We start from the raw sequence: 17368 nt of genomic DNA, 5'->3' as shown, positions 1-17368 counted from the left end.
GACATGTGTATGATGGATTGGATGAGATTGTTCTTGGGCGTGGGGACGGTGAGCCTGAGAATATTTACGATATGTCCAGCATGATGCTTGAGAGGCACTTTGGATCTAAAATTAATGTGGTTTTGGAACGTCATATGTTTTTTAGCAGGGTTCAGGGTAAGCATGAGAGAATTACCAGTTATGTGGCTGCTTTGAAGACGTTAGCTCGCACTTGCGAGTTTGAGCAACTGACTGACTCTTTGATCAGGGATCAAGTTGTTAGATGCACAAACAATGTGAAGGTGCAGCAAAAGCTTCTTGCCAAGAATCCTGATCTTAAAGAAACCCTAGCCATTGTTGAGGGTATGGAGAACACTAATATGTGGGTGCGAGAGATGAGACCTGAGAAAGGTAATGATGCTTCAGTTGATGAAAAAGCTATTCATGAGATAAAAAAAATATGATTTGAAGAAAGATGATTCTAGGGAAGGTAAGGTGGGGTTCAAGGGAAATGTTGGTGACAAGGATAAAAAGATTCAAGACTCTGAACAATCTACTTTTAATTACAAGACTTCCAATTCTGAACAGAGTGGGTTCAAGAATATCAGACCTGGTTTTAAGTGTTTTAGGTGTGGTAGTGACAGGCATCTTCCTAATAGTTCTAACTGCTTTGCAAGGTCTGTAATTTGTAATAAGTGTGGCAAAAAGGGCCATTATGCCAGAGTTTGCCAGTACAAAGGTAATCAGGTTGTGCGTTATGTTGAAGAGGAGAAGAAGTTTGTATGTAGTGTCAAGGAGAATGCCACTACAAAAGGGGAACCCCTAAATCAATTGAGGTAGAGCAGCAGGGGATAAATCAATAATGAACAAAAAACAGTCTGCTATACCTACAATTTTTTAACTAATGCATCTAAGTCAATTTTTGAGACAAAAACCACTCTATCTAGACCATGCATAAATTAAGATGCAAAACAAATAAAGATGTTTATCCTTTTTTTTAATTTTCAAATTAATTGAGAGAAGCTTACTTTATATGTGTACAAATAGTAAATTGCAAAGACAATTCAACAAACAAAGGACAAAATGGTCCTACAAAACAATAACGCCCATGGAAAATCTGAGATATAAAATTATTCAAAGCTCTCATTCATACTCAATCACACCATAATGACATATGAAATATACATCCGAAAGTCTAAAAAAAATGAACAATTTAAGGGCCCAACGTGGTAGGCGAGTCTTATCGGGCGTGAAACCACACAGATAGTGAATTGAAGATAAAGGTTATACAATCAAAGAATTCAAATATGGAAAGAAGAATGAAAAAACAAAGGATTATTCTTTTGAGATTGTAAGATCTTAATAAATCTGTGTGACGAACAATTCAGTTCAAGACGCCGACGCGCGTTTCGGTGTGACACCCCCTTTCCTGGGGTAACACCTTCTTCAGGGCATAAAATTATTCAAGTGCGATTTCCATGGGACCTATCAGGTAATAAACACAAAATATAAACATAATATACAAATTCTAAGTTATTACATTTAAGGATCTAACATTTTAGGCAATAATACATGTCAATCATCAAATTGGATGAGCACTGGTCTAGGCAATTGAGAGGTTAAGAACCGGATGCATGGTTTATATTTGGACGTTGCACACATAATCAAGATGAAATGAAAACATGAAAATAAACATAAAAAATAAAGTCAGAGAAGAATGATCAGTTTATAAGTGAAACAATAAGGAGACAGTTTGTGATAGATACCAAAAAGTGAATTAGGGTTACTAATTCCTTTCCTGTTCCTAAACGAAACAGATGGCTCAGAGATATAATACAAGAACATGCTCACCAATAAACACAGGGAAATTGTCCTCAAGTTCAATTGAACAAATTCAGAATTTCTTGCAGGGGACGTGTGTAGCAATAGAATGAAGCTCGTCCTCTAGAGGGGGTAATAGATCTAAAAGTAAACACGGAAGGAATTTTCGTTTCAGTAGTTGAGCACATTTAAAGGATGTTGTATAACATGAACCACAAGTAATAGGACAGATCTACCTGAGGTCAGCGAATCAAAAAGTATCTTTTGTGAGTGCTCCTAGACAGGTAAGTTGAGGTTCTAAGCCTGAAAGGAGAAGCACACACACTGTTAATGAACCGTTCTAAGGAAGACTCAAGATAGCGTGCGACAGATTTAGTTAATGGGGTCAGCCACCTACTTGATAAATAGATGAAAAGGGTTAACCGCGCTGCTTTAACAGAACGTAGAGCCGATTTAGATGTGGTGGTGTGGATAAAAAGATGGTATGGAACTTCTGCGAGGTCTGGGAGTTAAAAGACAATAGACATTGGTGTTAGAAAAAAATAATAAACGAAAACGTGGGCTTAGAAACACTTCAACTTGCACAATACCCCCGGTTTTACAAGTCGCTCACCATGGGAAGATTCCCTGACTCGGTACTTTGAAAAGGAATGCCACGTTGCTCAGTCTGGACATGAAATCAGCTTCAGAATGGATTGGGCAATAACACGGGCTTGCCGCGAAATCTGAGAGCAAACAGACCAAATGATATTAGCGTTCACGAAGAGCGCGGGGGATTGAAAGTAAACTTCAAATAACACAATGCCACCGATTTTTTTAAGCCCGTGTTATTGCCCAATCCAATTAAAGCAGCGCGGTTAACCCTTTTCATCTATTTATCAAGTAGGTGGCTGACCCCATTAACTAAATCTGTCGCACGCTATCTTGAGTCTTCCTTAGAACGGTTCATTAACAGTGTGTGTGCTTCTCCTTTCAGGCTTAGAACCTCAACTTACCTGTCTAGGAGCACTCACAAAAGATACTTTTTGATTCGCTGACCTCAGGTAGATCTGTCCTATTACTTGTGGTTCATGTTATACAACATCCTTTAAATGTGCTCAACTACTGAAACGAAAATTCCTTCCGTGTTTACTTTTAGATCTATTACCCCCTCTAGAGGACGAGCTTCATTCTATTGCTACACACGTCCCCTGCAAGAAATTCTGAATTTGTTCAATTGAACTTGAGGACAATTTCCCTGTGTTTATTGGTGAGCATGTTCTTGTATTATATCTCTGAGCCATCTGTTTCGTTTAGGAACAGGAAAGGAATTAGTAACCCTAATTCACTTTTTGGTATCTATCACAAACTGTCTCCTTATTGTTTCACTTATAAACTGATCATTCTTCTCTGACTTTATTTTTTATGTTTATTTTCATGTTTTCATTTCATCTTGATTATGTGTGCAACGTCCAAATATAAACCATGCATCCGGTTCTTAACCTCTCAATTGCCTAGACCAGTGCTCATCCAATTTGATGATTGACATGTATTATTGCCTAAAATGTTAGATCCTTAAATGTAATAACTTAGAATTTGTATATTATGTTTATATTTTGTGTTTATTACCTGATAGGTCCCATGGAAATCGCACTTGAATAATTTTATGCCCTGAAGAAGGTGTTACCCCAGGAAAGGGGGTGTCACACCGAAACGCGCGTCGGCGTCTTGAACTGAATTGTTCGTCACACAGATTTATTAAGATCTTACAATCTCAAAAGAATAATCCTTTGTTTTTTCATTCTTCTTTCCATATTTGAATTCTTTGATTGTATAACCTTTATCTTCAATTCACTATCTGTGTGGTTTCACGCCCGATAAGACTCGCCTACCACGTTGGGCCCTTAAATTGTTCATTTTTTTAGACTTTAGGATGTATGTTTCATATGTCATTATGGTGTGATTGAGTATGAATGAAAGCTTTGAATAATTTTATATCTCAGATTTTCCATGGGCGTTATTGTTTTGTAGGACCATTTTGTCCTTTGTTTGTTGAATTGTCTTTGCAATTTACTATTTGTACACATATAAAGTAAGCTTCTCTCAATTAATTTGAAAATTAAAAAAAGGATAAACATCTTTATTTGTTTTGCATCCTAATTTATGCATGGTCTAGATAGAGTGGTTTTTGTCTCAAAAATTGACTTAGATGCATTAGTTAAAAAATTGTAGGTATAGCAGACTGTTTTTTGTTCATTTTTTGTTCATTAGTGTCAAGGAGAATGGACTGGTGGATGGTGATGATTTAGACATGCCCGTGTGCGAAGTATTGATTGGTGGTCAACAATTTCCCGTTTTGGCTGACTCTGGTTCACCCTACACGATGGTTGGCGATTGTGAGAAAGTGGCTCTGTATATACTGTTCCCTAATAGGTACAGGGTGTACAGAGTCCACAGTCCCCCAGAGGCTGATAGAGGTCAAAGTTAGGTATGACCTTACTCTCAAAAGTGGTAGCTTGGTCGAGCAGTAAGGCAGTACCAGAGGACAGTGTAAAGCATTTATTGTACACACTCAGTCAGCAAATGGTTTCACACACTCAATAACTGAACTCTAGGCCAATGGTTTATATATATAAAATATATGCTTGTTTTATTTTTAGAACCACAAAGGGGGTAAAAATATACTTTCTCAGAATGAGAGGTTGAATATAAATACTTTTGTCTTAAGCAATAAATTTGTGTAAACAGTCACAGTTGGTTGCAATAAACAACCCTATTTCCTAAACATAACAATGCATTGAGCTCAATGGTAAATTCAGGTTATTTGTAATAAATTACTTTTCAGATTACTTTTAGAATTCCAGGTCTGGCTCCTAGAACCAGCCTTGGGTCAGTATTCAGAATCAAGTGATGAAAGTCGACTTAATAACTGTAATGATTTTTAAATAATATTTAGCTATTTCAAAAGTTAGCACTTAGAAAATATTTCAGAGAAAACATTCAATGGATCCCTATGGCAAGAAATTCAAATTGCAGGTAGAGTACTTTATCGTTACTTTAGTAATCCAGGACTGGGTACCTAGACCCAGGACTGGGGTCCTTATCAAAAACAGGTAAGTAATTTCGTTTGCAGAAATGGTACGATTTTAAAAGAATATTTCAAATTTGCAAAAATGGACACTTAGAAGAAATTTCACAGAAAAGCAGACAATGGTTTCCTATGGGAGAAAAATGAGTTAGAGGTAAGTATAGTTGTGAACACTTTTCAGGGTCAGGGCTGGGCACCAAGATCCAGCACTGGGAGCTCACCTAGGAGCAGGTGAGTAAATTCGTTTTTGTCACTTGGCTGATTTTTGGTGAATTTTTGCAGTTTTGAAAAGTTCACACTTAGAAGATTTTTGAAGAAAAAGCCAGTCAATGTTACCCTATGAGGAAAATGAAGTTAGCGGTTTAAGGGTAAGTACTCGACTGGCAGAGTTGAAATTCCGGGCATGGACTCAGGGGTCCCCCAGTGTCAGGTTGGTACAGTTGGTTCACCCTCAGCGGTTTCAGGACGGCCGGGTGCAGAGAGAGTTAGGCCCAATGTTATCCTATGAGGGATAGGGGGGCCTTGGTTGGTGGCTGCTGTCTGGCAAGCCACGCGGCTGTGGGAGCTGGGCTCCTGGTCACTTACTCAGGGCAAGTGGGGAAGTAGGTTAGTGTAGAGAGTGCACTGCCAGGGCCACTCGGGCGGCTGGGGCAGGGTGCTTTTGAGCCTTCGGGCGCTCAATGGAAATCAACGGGAATGTTCCGGTTTGGAAAAAGGCTGCAGGCTCGGGGACGAGGATGTTTCAGGTGCCACCACCACTTCGAGAGGTAAGTTGGGTAGTTGTAGGTTAGGTGGGTACCCCGGGATTGGGCACAGGGGGCCGCAGGGCGCCGGGGTGCCTTTTGACGTCGGGAATCTTACCCTCTGGTTGATCGCGGTTGGGGTGGCACTCGGTTCTGAGGCTGCAGGCTTCTTCCGGGATGTCGAGGGGGGTCCTTGGGTGCCGGACTCGGGGTCACAGTCGCCGTGGGGTCGTCCTCAGGGTCTTTGTCCACTCCGGCACTGGCCAGGCTTGGCTGGTGCAGAGTGTGTTGGGTCCGCGGTTCCGGGCTGCTGCAAGGGGTTAAAAATAGGTTTCTTGAGTAGAGCCTCTACTCATGGGAGTCCCAGGGGCTTAGAGCCAAAAGGGTAGCCAGGTCCTCCGGGGTTGGTGAGGTTGCTGGCCACGAGAGATGCCACGCTGGTGCAGGTTCGAGAGTCGACAGGCCGGTAGGGCTGGGGCCAAAGCAGTTGGTGTCTTCTTCTCTTTTTAGCAGCTGCAGGGCAGGTCCTTGTTCTTCTTGCTCTTCTTGTAGTTTTCTATCTGGAATCTGAGGAAGGAAGGTTCAGGGTGCCCCTAAATACTAGATTTACGGGCGTTACAGGTAGGTGAAGGCCAGGGACCAATGGGTCCTTGTCCTGGGGTGGGTACACCCCTATCCTGCCTCTCTCCTGTGGGAGGGGGGCAGTAGTCTAATCCTGATAGAGTAGGGCCTCCCATCTTCAAGATGGCGAGAGCCCGGAGATGTGCTTCACCTCGCCTCCCCCACCTGAGGGGTGGGGTGGGCAGGCTGGCACATCCCCTGTCCTTGTATGGGGTTTCCGGCCAAGCTTCCCGCCAGCGTGGGGGGTTGCAGTGGCCTGGGGAAACTCCAAATGGCGGCCTGCCTTTGAAGCTTCCCTTTGCTCATCCTGGGGGAGGAGATTTCTCACCTCACCCAGGATGTGCATTGTTGCAGGCCCGGGAGAGCAGGGGCTCTCCCACCCAGGGGTCCAGCAACGTGTCTGCTGTGTGGCAGCCTGGGCAGCCTCAGAGCAGACGTGGATTGTAAGTTAGCTGTAAGGGGGCATCTCTAAGATGCCCTCTGGGGTGCTTAGTACATTAAATCCTACACTGGCATCAGTGTGGGTTCAATGTGCTGAGAAGTTTGATACCAAACTTCCCAGGCTTCAGTGTTGCCAATATGGTGCTGTGGAGCTAGTGTTTGACAAGCTCTCAGCACCATGTACTCTTAAATGACAGCACTGCACTTACAGTGCCCAGGAATTGACCCGGGTACTGTAGGGGCACAGGGCTCCTGCTCCTGTGCCCACACCATAGGCGTAATGCACCCAGCTAGAGGGGTGGCTGACATATGCCTTGGCAGTGTAGGTGATGGGCATGGTACACAGTGATGTGTGCCATGTCGACTCTGTTTTGTCCTGCACCCAGACACTCAGCCTGCAAGGGCAGTGTGTGTGTAAGGGTACAGGGCCTCTGAGGGTGGCACAATGAGTGCTGCAGCCCTTAGAGGCCTTCCCTGGCCACAAGGCCCTGGGTACCTAGGGTACCATTTACTAGGGGCTGACATGTGGCTAGGGTTTGCCAATTTGGAGTTTGAGTGGTTTAAGGAAGGAACATAGGCCCTGGGCACCTGATTGGCAGGAACCCAGGGTACACTCAATCGAAGTACATTCAGCAATTTAGCAAAAAGTGGGGGCATACCATGCAAGAAAGATGGCACTTTCTCACAGCGATGCCAATTGGGATGCGGTTTTTGGTCTAGATAAGATTGAGTTATTCCCTCCTGACATCAACCCTGTGGGCTATGGGGGTGTCAGAATAGATGTTTTGGGATATGTGGTCAGGAAAATTCAGTATAAGGACAGGGAAACTGTGGGGAAGGTGTATGTGGCTAAGAGAGGTGATAATCTTTTAGGCTGGAGGCACCAACGGGACATGGGGATCACTTTGAATCCCAATTCTCCTGAAAAAGTTTTACTTTTGTCTCAAGAGGTGTTAACTGGCAAGAATGTCAGTTTGTGTTTTCCTAAAGTTTTCAGCTAGGAGTTAGGGTTACTGAAGAACTTTGAACATAGAATCGTATTGAAAGAAAATGCTCAACTTTTGTTTCCAAAGTGAGGAAAGTTCCTCACTTGATGATGGAACCCTTAAAGCAAGAACTTGATAGGTTGTTGGTCATGGGGGTCATTGAAGAAATTGAGTGTTCTGAATGGTTGGCCCCCATTGTTTTGGCTCCTAAGGATGGTGGGAAAGGGATCTGCATGTGTGTGGACTTGCGCGGTCTGAATAAGCACATTTGGGTTGACAGACAGCCTTTGCCTAACATCTCTGAAACTCTTGCTCTTATCAAGGATGCTAGGTATTTTAGTGTCATGGATCTGTCATCCGCATACCATCAGGTGCTACTTCATCCAGACTCGAGACATTTGACGTCTTTTGTGACACCTCTGGGGGCTTTCAGGTTTGTTCGCATGCCTTTTGGTTTGGCTTCTGCCGCAGCATGTTTCCAGAGGGTCATGAATAAGGTTCTGGTAGGGTTGTCAAAGGTTCTTATCTTCCAGGACGACATTCTTGTGTATGGGAAAGATCAAGAAGAACATGATGAGCATTTATGGATGGTTCTGCTGAGGCTACAGGAAGCTGGCTTAGTTATTAAGAAGGAAAAATGTAAATTTGGGGTGTCCTCTGTAACTTATTTGGGACATACCATCTCTGCTGAAGGGATTAGTCCTAAATTGGATCTGGCAGAGAGCATTGTGAAGGCTCCAGTACCTATCAACAAGGATCAGGTACGATCATTTTTAGGACTTGCGGAGTTTTGTTCTAAATTTGTACCAAATTTTGCTGTGATTGCTTCTCCCCTTAGGTTGCTGCTCAAGAAGGGGGTGCAATTTTCATGGTCTGATGATTGTTCTTCTGCCTTTGGCTCCATTAAGGGCAAAATTGGTTGTATGCCGACTTTAGGGCATTTTGATGCTCGCAGGAAAACTGTGTTGTGCACTGATGCTAGTATGCTTGGGTTGGGGGCAGTTCTATCACAAGTTGTGGATGGTGAATCCAGAGTAATTGCCTTTGCGTCTCGTTCACTCAAGGGTGCAGAAGAGCGCTACTCTGTGATCGAGCGGGAGGCATTGGCGGATTTCTGGGCAATACATCACTTTAAGTTTTACCTTTGGGGGATACCTATTGTTATTAGATCGGATCATCGCCCTTTGTGTCCAATCTTCACCTGCAGGGAGGCTGACAATATCTCACCTAGGATCAAGCGCTGGATGGAAGGGTTGATTGAATTCAATTTTGTGGTCGAATACGTGCAAGGTTCAAAGAATGCGATTGCTGACTGCCTTTCGAGGTTGCCTTTGCAGCAATCAGGTGTGGAAGTGGAAAATTCCTTGGTGGCATGGGTGCATGAATCTGCTGTTGGTTCTGATGAGTGGTCTTTCAATTCTCATGAGGATAAAGATTTGGAGATGCTCAAGGAGTATTCTGTCAAGGGTTGGCCTGTGGACAGTGAGGTACCAGAGCCCTTGAAGCCTTTTTTTAATGTTAAGGATGAATTGAGTGTTTTTGATGAAAAACTGTTGAGGGGTAATCGGGTGATACCTCCTCAAGGGCTTAGGGGGAAGATTATCAATTTGGCACATGAAGGGCATTTGGGGAGGAATCTGACCAAGGCCAGGGTACGTGAATGGTACTGGTGGCCAACAATGGATCGTCAGGTGGAAGATGCTGTAAAAGACTGCTGGGAATGTGCCAACAGTGACAAAAGCAAAAAGACTCGGGTGGCACCTCTTTCACCGGTAGATGTTCCTTCTGTGCCGTGGTCCAAGTTGGGTTTGGATATTGCTGGGCCTTTTGAGCTATTTCCTCCTGATGAGCGTTATGTGTTGTTATTGGTGGACTACACCTCTAAATGGGTGGTCACTAAATGTGTGTCTGTCGTCAATACTAGAACTGTTATCGAATTCCTTTCGGAGGAATTTTTAAGAGAAGGCATTCCCAAATGGCTTATTACAGATAATGGGGTGCAATTTGTCTCGCATGAGATGAGCAGATTTTTAAAAGAGTTGTCCATCATTCATTTCAAGACAGCGTTGTACTCACCGCAAGCCAATGGTCTTGCGGAAAGCATGAACAAGTTGGTTAAAAGTTGTGCCCAAAGGGCTTTGCAAACTAGGTCTTCTCTTAAGAAGATGCTCAGGGAGACGTGGTGGGCTCATCGCACCACTCCAAATTGGCTGACTTCTGTTTCTCCTTTCTCTATTCTAAGAGGAAGGAAGGCTCATGACAAGCTGAGTCCTGCCTGGTTGAAGTTGGATGTGAATGATTTCAAAATGAATGAGCAGGTAGACTTGAGGAGAAGTGTCTATCAGGGAGAGTATAAGCGCAGATTTGATCAGAGAAACTCCACATCCCTTAGACACTGGTGCGTGGGGGATGAAGTATTGATCAGAAATCCTGGTCTGTTGAAAAAGGGGCGGCCGCGGTTTATGGGGCCCTTTGTCATTAAGGAAGTCAGGAGGAATGTGGTTGTTTTGGACTCTGGTGAAGTGTGGAGCATGTCCAGGTTGGTCAAGTGGGAACCTGGTGTTGATGCTCGTGAATCTGACCCGACATGTGAATCTGTTTCCAAACCAGTCCACAGCAATGCCACTTTCGGTGTTCCTGGTTTTGGCACTTGTAGAAGGTTGAGATGTAGGCCGAATTGGCATAAAGATTATCAGATGTTTTGAGATGTCTATCTTGTTCTTACCACTTTTTCTTTCATTGTTGTGAAGTGTTTTTTTTGACTTCATGTGTTCTGTTTCTTGCATCTCTGTCCCATGCAATTTATTCATCCTTTATTGTAAGGGTAGGGGATGTGTTGTGGGTTACTATTTCACCTTCTCCTTTTCCTTTTGGTCCTACTTTGCTTTCCCCTCTTGTGTCTGGAATGTATGTGTACATTCCGGGCGTCATGGAGTGGAATTGTGTGGGGAGGTTCTGGAAGGGTGAGAGCTTGGGCAGTTGAAGCTGTGATTGTTGGATGCTGTGCCACTCTTGTTTCAGTGGTCCTATTTGTTGGAACTTAATTAAATCTACAAGAAGACTATCACGCCTCCTTCGTCTTCTTTACACCCTGGCAGTGCAATCTCTACACCTACCTACTTCCCCACTTGCCCTGAGTAAGTGACCAGGAGCCCAGCTCCCACAGCCGCGTGGCCTGCTAGTCAGCAGCCACCAACCAAGGCCTCCCTAACTCTCATAGGATAACATTGGGCCTAACTCTCTCTGCACCCGGCTGCCCTTGTGCCGCTGAGGGTGAACCAACTGTACCTACCTGACCCTGGGAGACCCCTGAGTCTATGCCCAGAACCTTAACTCTGCCAGTCGAGTACTTACCTTTAAACCGATAACTCAATTTTCTTCATAGGGTAATATTGACTGGCTTTTTCCTGAAATTTCTTCTAAGTGTGGACTTTTCAAATCTTAAAATATTCACCAAAAAATCAGCTGAGTAACGAAAACGAAAATACTCACCTGCTATTAGGTGAGCTCCCAGTGCTGGATCTTGGTGCCCAGCACCAACTCTGAAAAATACTTACAACTGTACTTACCAGTAACACAATTTTCTCCCATAGGAAACCATTGACTTTTTCTGTGAAATTTCTTCTGTCAATTTCTGCAAACTTTAAATATTCTTTAAAAATCATATAACTTCTGAAAACGTAATTGCTTACCTGTTTTGGATAAAGGTCCCAGTACTGAGTCTAGGTGCCCAGTACTGGATTACAAAAGTAACGAGAACATACTATACCTGCAACTTGAATTTTCGGCCATAGGGAATCATTGACGGTTTTCTTTGAAATATTTTCTAAGTGTCAACTTTTAAAATAGCAAAATATTCTCTAAACATTATCACAGTAATTAAGTCGACTTTCATCACTTGATTCTAAGTACTGACCCAGGACTGAATCTAGGATCCAGTCCTGGAATTCCAAAAGTAATCCTAAAAGTAATCTGTTGCAAATAACTTGAAACTTCCATTGAACTCAATGCATTATTGTGCTTAACATTGTGTTGCCTATTGCAACTGCTTGTAACTTTCTACAAAAGTCAATTGCATATTGCAAAAGTATTTATATAAAGCATCTCATTCTGAGAAAGTATATTTTAATACCTATTGTTGATTCTAAAATAAAACAAGCATATCTTTTTTATATACAAACCATTGGCTTAGAGTTCAGTTATTGAGTGTGTGAGACCATTTGCTGGCTGAGTATGTGCAACAAATGCTTTACACTGTCCTCTGATACTGCCTTACTGCTCGACCAAGCTACCACTTTAGAGAGTAAGGTTATATCTAACTTTAGCCTCTGCCAAACCTCTGGGGACTGGGGACTCTGTACACCCTGTACCTATTAAGGAACAGTATATACAGAGCCACTTTCTCACATTGGTGGATCAGCGGTGGGATACAAACTTGCATTTGTTGGACTACTTGGTTACCATCTGATCACACGACAGAACTCTTAAAATTGCCTTTAGAATTCTGATTGGTCTTTTCCAAAAATTCTAAAAGTCTTGCTAGGGCCTTGCTTAAGTCCCATTAGAATTTTAGAAAAATAAAAGTCACTATAGTGAGGGTAGAGAATTAGAACTGTCAGGTTAGAATGACTCAAACAAACCCAGCTATTAGTGATAATAATAACATGGACCTGGTGGAGGAGCTTGACCTCACACCTTACTTGCACTTGTCTTTCAAGGAATTGAGGTCCCTATGCAAACTTAAAAATATACCAATGGGCCTGCATCCAACCAAACTAGGGCTCCAGGAGCTCTTGGCTGAGTATGCTAAGGACCTGCCATCTGAACATGGTGATGGCCAGTAAGATGAGATGAGGAAGGGAAAGAAGAGGAGGTGGGTAATAACCCCCCCCCCCACACACACACTATTCCCTAGGGAGGAGATGGCACCCATACCCTTCAATCCAAGAATTAGCATCTGGGGACCTAGAGATCACACAGGTGACTCTGGTACCAGAGAGATCACTGGGGGACCCACCAGTGAAGAGGACAGCCTTGTAAGGCTGGCCTAAAGATTAGAGCTAGAGTCCAGGCTCCTGGCTCTAGAAAAAAAATGGAGAGAGATGGGTTTAGCGCCCATCAATGGTAGTAGCAATAATAAAAATAAGGATAGGGAGGAAACTTCTGACCTTAAAATCCCCAAAGGGATTGTCCCTAAATTTGAGGAAGGTGATGATATCACCAAATGGTTCACAGCCTTTGAGAGGGCCTGTGACATCATAAAAGTAAAGAAACCTCTCTGGGGGTACTCCTGTGGGAACTGTTCTCTGGTAACTGCAGAGACAGGCTTCTGACCCTCTCTGGGACAGAAGCAGGATCCTATGACCTCATGAAGAAAGCTCTGATTGAGGGATATGGATTCACTACTGAGGAGTATAGAATTAGATTCAGGGGGACTCACAAAACCCAGACCCAGTCCTGGATTGACTTTGTAGATTTCTCAGTAAAGACACTGGATGGTTGGTTAGCTGGACATGGTGTGCAGAATTTTACTGGATTATACAATTTGTTCATAAAGGAACATATATTAAGTAACTGCACAAATGAAAAGTTGCATCAGCATTTGGTAGACCTAGGTCTAATTTCTCCCCAAGAATTGGGAAAGAAGGCAGAACACTGGGTCAAGACTAGGGTGACAAGGACAACCACTGGGGGTGACCAAAAGAAAGTGGTTACAAAGCCTCCCCTGGGAAAAGGGGGTGAGAATCCCCAAAATAAAAAGTCTGAGTCTTCCAAAGGGCCCCAAAAACCTGTTCAGGTGGGTGGGACCCAAACTACTCCCTATGTGCCTCAACCCTATAGAGGGAAGAACTTTGATCCCTTAAAGGCCTGGTGTAATAACTGTAAGAGGTCAGGACACCTAACTGTAAATAAATCTTGCCCCCACAACAAAACCCCTAAGGCACCCAGTACAGCTACTCCTGGGGAAGCAAGTATACAATTGGGATCAGAGGTGTACCCTGAGCAAATATGGGAACATACTGAAGCTAGTCTAGTCTCCCTGGGAGAAGTGGAGTTTGCCACTGTAGCTGTGTGGCCACCCAATTAAAAAAAATACTTACAGTTCCCCTGGGTGAATGGAACTAGGGTAGAAGCTCTGAGGGCTACAGGTGACAGTGTCACAATGACTAAAGACACACTGGTCTCCCCATAGTAATATTTGATTGGGAAGTCTTACCCAGTCACCAACGCTGACAGTGTCACCACTAGTCATCCCATGGCCATGGTGACATTAGGCTGGGGGGGGGGGGAGGGTTTGCTGGCCTGAAACAGGTAGTGGTCTCTCCAAAGTTGCCAGCTGCATGTCTGCTTAGAAATGATCTGGAAACCTCAGCCTGGGCGGAGGTTGAGCTAAAGGCCCGTGCAGCCATGCTGGGCATCCCTGAATTGGTGTGTGTGCAAACCAGAGCACAGAGCAAGAGGAAGGGTGAAAAGGTAGGTTTGGAGCCTGAAATAATGGCCCAACCAACCAAGAGAAAAAGGTAAGAAGACTGGGGAACCAGCTTCTGTAGAGCAAAACATTCAGAACCCCTCTCCACAGGGAGAGGATTTGGATACCCTTGAGGGAACCGAGTCCGTGGAGCTTGACCCTTACCAGGTTGAACTCTGGGGCCCAGGGGGACCCTCTAGGGAAGAGCTGTGCCACGGTCAGCGGGACTGTCCCACTCTTGAAAGCCTGAGGCAGCAAGCGGTTTCAGAAGCAAAGGGAGATGTCAGTGGTACCCACAGAGCTTACTGGGAAGAGGGATTACTGTATGCTGAGGCAAGAAACCCCACTCCTGGAGCCACCAGGAGGGTGGTAGTGCCACAGAAGTACAGGGAGTTTCTCCTAACTTTGGCTCATGACATCCCCCTAGCTGGACATCTGGGGCAATCCAAAACTTGGGAAAGGCTAGTGAGTCACTTTTACTGGCCCCAGATGCACCAAAAGGTGAAGGAGTTTGTCAGCTCCTGTGTTACCTGTCAAGCCAGTGGTAAGACAGGTGGCCACCCAAAGGCCCCCCTCATCCCACTACCAGTGGTGGGGTACCCTTTGAAAGGGTAGGAGTGGACATTGTGGGTCCACTTGAACCTCCCACAGCCTCAGGGAACAAATGTATTCTAGTAGCAGTGGATCATGCTACTAGGTACCCTGAAGCAATTCCACTTAGGACTACTACAGCTCCTGCAGTAGCCAAGGCCCTCCTGATGTGTCTTCACCAGGGTAGGGTTTCCTAAGGAGGTGGTTTCAGACAGAGGTTCCAACTTCATGTCTGCTTACCTAACACACATGTGGAAGGAGTGTGGAGTGCAGTACAAGTTTACTAGACCCTACCACCCACAAACCAATGGCCGTGTTGAGAGATTCAACAAGACATTGAAAGGTATGATCATGGGTCTCCCTGAAAAACTCAAAAGGAGATGGGATGTCCTGTTACCATGCCTGCTTTTCGCTAGGTTACACACCCTTTGAACTTCTGTTTGGTCATCCTGTAAGGGGACCACTTTGTCTTGTATAAGAGGGCTGGGAGAGGCCTCTTCAAGAGCCCAAACAAGACATAGTGGACTATGTGCTTGGCCTAAGGTCCAGAATGGCCGAGTACATGGAAAACACATCCAAGAACCTTGAGGCCAGCCAGGAGCTCCAGAAGCACTGGTATGACCAAAAAGCTGCACTGGTTGAATTTCAACCTGGGCAACAGGTGTGTGTTTTGGAGCCAGTGGCACCAAGGGCTCTCCAAGATAAATGGAGTGGCCCTTACCCTAACCTAGAAAGAAAGAGTGAGGTCACCTATTTAGTTGACCTGGGCACTAGCAGGACACCCAAAAGGGTCATCCATGTGAACCGCCTTAAGCTCTACAATGACAGTGCTGACATCACCATGTTGATGGTGACTGATGAGGAACAGGAAGCAGAGAGTGAACCTCTCCCTGACCTCCTCTCCTACAGCCCACAAGATGGGTCAGTAGATGGTGTGATCTTCTAAGACACCCTCTCTGCCCAACAGCAGACTGACTGCAAGCAAGTCTTGCAACAGTATGCTAGCCTCTTTTCCCTGACCCCTGGTCTGACAAACTGGTGTACCCATGATGTGGACACTGGTGACATTGCACCTGTCAAGAACAAAATCTATCGACAGTCAGAGCAAGTTAAGGAAAGTATCAAAGCGGAGGTCAGTAAGATGCTGGAGTTAGGGGTCATTGAACCCTCAGAGCCCCTGGGCTAGCCCAGTGGTTCTGGTCTCCAAACCTCATCAACAAGGTGAAAAGAGAGAGATGAGGTTCTGTGTGGACTATAGAGGGCTCAACTCTGTCACCAAGACAGATGCTCACCCTATTCTAAGAGCAGATGAACTGATAGATAAATTAGGGGCTGCCCAATTCCTCAGTACCTTTGACTTAACTGCAGGGTACTGGCAGATTGGCATGGCCTCAGGAGCAAAAGAAAAGACAGCATTCTCCACCCCTGATGGGCATTACCAGTTTACTGTAATGCCCTTTGGGTTAAAGAATGCCACTATCCAGAGGTCGGTGAACCATGTCCTGGCTGGGCTGGAGTCCTTTAGTGCAGCTTATCTTGACGATATTGCTGTCTTTAGCTCCACCTGGCAGGATCACCTGATCCACCTTGGGAAAGTTTTAGAGGCTCTGCACGATGCAGGCCTCACTATCAAGGCATCCAAATGCCAGATAGGGCAGTGCATTGTGGTGTACTTGGGCCACCTTGTAGGTGGAGGCCAGGTACAACCCTTACAACCCAAGATCCAGGCCATCATGGACTGCATAGCTCCAACAACCCAGACCCAAGTCAGGGCATTCCTTGGCTTGACTGGGTACTACAGGAGGTTTGTGAAGGGATATGGGTCCATTGTGACCCCCCTCACAGAACTCACCTCCAAGAAGATGCCCAAGAAGGTTAACTGGACAGTTAGTTGTCAAAAGGCTTTCGACACCCTAAAAGAAGCAATGTGCTCAGCACCAATTCTAAAAGCTCCAGATTATGCCAAGCAGTTCATAGTGCAGACTGATGCCTCTGAGCTAGAGATAGGAGCGGTCCTATCCCAGACCAATGATGAAGGCCAAGACCAACCTGTTGCTTTTATAAGCAGGAGGCTACTCCCCAGAGAGCAGCGTTGGAGTGCCATTGAGAGGGAGGCCTTTGCTGTGGTTTGGTCCCTGAAGAAGTTGAGGCCATACCTGTTTGGGACTCACTTCCTGGTTCAAACTGACCACAGACTTCTCAGATGGCTAATGCAGATGAAAGGGGAAAATCCAACACTACTAAGGTGGTCCATCTCCCTACAGGGAATGGACTTTGAAGTGGAACACAGACCAGGGACTGCCCATGCCAATGCAGATGGACTTTCCAGGTTCTTCCACTTAGACAATGAAGACTCCATAGGGCAAGGTTAGTCTCATCACCTTTCGTTTGGGGGGAGGGAGTTGTGTGAGAAAGTGCCATCTTTCTTGCATGGAATGCCCCCACTTTTTGCTGAATGTACTTTGACTGAGTGTGCTCTGGACTCCTGCCAATCAGGTGCCCAGGGCCTATGATCCTTCCCTAAACAGAAACCTCAAAACCAAATTGGCAAACCCTGGCCACATGTCAGCACCTGGTAAGTGGTACCCTAGGTACCCAGGGCCTTGTGACCAGGGAAGGCCTCTAAGGGCTGCAGCACTCATTGTGCCAC

At 44.9% G+C, this 17368-nt stretch overlaps 1 protein-coding gene across 6 annotated transcripts in view; it reads right to left on the bottom strand.

Moving 5' to 3' along the window:
* The window catches only part of LOC146863586 (uncharacterized), a 192509-nt gene that overhangs the window by 147021 nt on the left and 28120 nt on the right, over window positions 1-17368 (bottom strand). The gene's annotated exons all lie outside the window — the stretch shown is intronic.

Source organism: Triturus cristatus, chromosome 2_1 (assembly GCF_964204655.1).
Source record: "Triturus cristatus chromosome 2_1, aTriCri1.1, whole genome shotgun sequence".
Lineage (NCBI taxonomy): Eukaryota > Metazoa > Chordata > Amphibia > Caudata > Salamandridae > Triturus > Triturus cristatus.
Note: the sequence above shows the minus strand (reverse complement) of the source record. Positions and strands in the feature narration are given on the sequence as shown.